Genomic DNA, 2,500 nt, shown 5'->3' on the forward strand with positions numbered 1-2,500 from the left:
TAATGATAATGTGTTTTTTGAGGAGCTGGCATTAGGCCTTCTCCTCTGCTATTGAACCCAGTCTGTGTTTTGAGTCTTAATTTTCAGGTGCTATGGACCCTGGGCGGCAGGTCTTTGAGGAGCCTGGATCATGCCTTCCTGGGGACTGCTTGGAACCTGCTGTTGGTCTGTTTAACTGTTTGTTTTGTCTCTCTTTCTGATATGTAGCTTAAGACATAAGGTTTGTGCATAATAGTGGGGGGAATAGATAAGGGTTGCTAGTGTCTTAATCTGAATGCACCATCTCATAACCCAATTATATATTTTTTAAATGAGTATGTTAAATATCTCATGTTTATAGTTTGAGGCACATTCATCGGGCCTGAGTGTTTTTTCTGAGTGGTATTTTACAGACAACTGTCGTTCCGGGAGTGATGGGTGAATGCCGAACCAGGAGACGGGCACAGGACACCGGAGGTTACTGGCCTGTTTCCCTACAGATGGGCGATCTGGGGTTCGTGAGATGCAGACCAACGCCATGTCACCTACTCACTGTGAGCGACAGATAAGTATGAAACAGGAGCAGTGCCCAAATACTCTGTCCTCAAATGCAGAAGAGGGAGGTTTTAGATATACAAATTTTAGCTATACAAATAAAGCTTTGATGGAGTATTTTGATTAGTTAATTGTAAATGAAGCCAGTTCATTTTAGTGTCATTTTCTTTGACCCATCTCTATTTTTATCCTGACTTCAGGAAATTTTTGCTTTCACCCTTAGGGGGTGTTGTTTTGTTGAGACGAGAATATAGCGTATTTTATTTTCATAAAATCGCAAGAGAACTGCTAGAGCCAAATCCAATTGCCTTGATCATGACTGGGGACTAAGCGTGTTGAAGTCATTCTAACACTGCCCCTGATGTCACTGTAGGCTACTGCAGACTGGCTCTAAATGACACTTGAACAGTCACCCTGTTTAAGTTTTCCTGACAGAATAACAAAATTTTTTCCCCAAAGCAGGAGCTTGCGCTTAACCATGTTTCTGAGTATCTCCTACAGACTGTTGAATAACCGTTCCTGACCAAAGAAGGGAACAGGGAGACCAGACCAGAGGACTCTCTTTTGCTCTGTTTTGTCTCTGTTTGTCTCTCTCATCTGTGGATCCACAGACGGAGCACTTCATCAGCCTGTGCTGGAGGCGGGAGCGCCGAGGTGAGCCCTCCGGCAGCACGACCCGGGCCGGCCCTAAGTGGAGCAGTACAGGGATGGACCGGGTTCAGTTCAAGAGCCTACATTTCTGACCTACAAGCATTTGCTCCACCTGCGGAGAAAAGAAATGAAGGACTAAGTGCACATTTCCACCACCAAACTAACCTGTATCTAGGGCCTAATGACAAACCTGTACTACCTCGTTCATGTTTTCATTATGCTTTCAAACTAGCCCACGGGCCAGATCATGTTTCAAAAACAGGGGTGGCGGAGGATGTTAACAGATGTCTCCAACAGAGTGAGGACCGCCATTTCCTGAGGCTAAGGAGGGGTTCCTGCATCACATCTCTCCTGGGGATTGGGTCCTGGTCCACGACCACAGACGAAGGAGCTGGAACTCGCCGAGGTGGCTCGGACCGTACCAGTTTCTACTCATCACGCAGACAGCGATCTGAGAGGACTTCGTTGGACCCATGCAAGCATTGCCGACGGGTCCAAGCAGCAGAGGACGGTCCACCAGGGGATCGCAAACACCAGGAGATCAGAATGCAGCTGAACCAGAGGGCTCAGAGGCCAAAACCATGGGCCATCACACTGTCCTCTCCTCTGACGAGGAATCGGAGGAAAAATGACCTTGCTGGTCACCTCCTCACAAGATGCACCACACACGCACACACACCTGCACACACTAACATTGAACATAACTGATTTCAAACAACGCGACATTGAAGTTGCGAACTAGAAGAGAAGACGCCTTGCATTCCCCAATGACATTCTATTGCCCAAAAGAGAAGTGCCACCTAAATGACTGTTGGGATACACTGTGAACAAGAGTGACCTTGACAGTCACCGCCACACTCTCCTCTCCTCTGATGAGCAATCGGAGACTGACCTTGCCGGTCACCTCCTCACAAGAGTGAATGAACTTTGAAATAATCTGAAAAATATCATATTTGTTTACAAGAGTTGCAATGATTGAAACATGAGTTGATAAATAAGTTTGGGTTTTTCCTCTAAATTGACCAAGAGGTTTTTTGCCCCTCTTACACTGGTAACCATTTTATCTTTTTTTTGCCTTGTTAAATCAAGTTTGTTTTTTGGTGAATGGTTGTCCACTCTTAGACTATAAATAGTATATAATCATGTCATCTTTTTTTATCTTGTTTCCTGTCAAATTTCTGAAACAAGGGGTTTTGGTGTGTGATTTTGCACGTTGAGAGAAAATAATTTTAAAAAAAAAGAAAAAAAAGAGATTTTTTTTTTTTTTTTTTTTTTTTTTTCTCCACCTAGTGGAGAGATTATTTCCTTTCCACAT

At 44.3% G+C, this 2,500-nt stretch overlaps 1 protein-coding gene across 1 annotated transcript in view; it reads right to left on the reverse strand.

Annotated features, from left to right (window-relative positions):
* LOC311328808 (uncharacterized protein) overlaps window positions 1–2,500 on the reverse strand; it is a 75,474-nt gene that overhangs the window by 37,837 nt on the left and 35,137 nt on the right. The window lies entirely within an intron of this gene.

This window comes from Borostomias antarcticus, assembly GCF_949987555.1.
Source record: "Borostomias antarcticus genome assembly, chromosome: 2".
In the NCBI taxonomy this organism is placed as follows: domain Eukaryota; kingdom Metazoa; phylum Chordata; class Actinopteri; order Stomiiformes; family Stomiidae; genus Borostomias; species Borostomias antarcticus.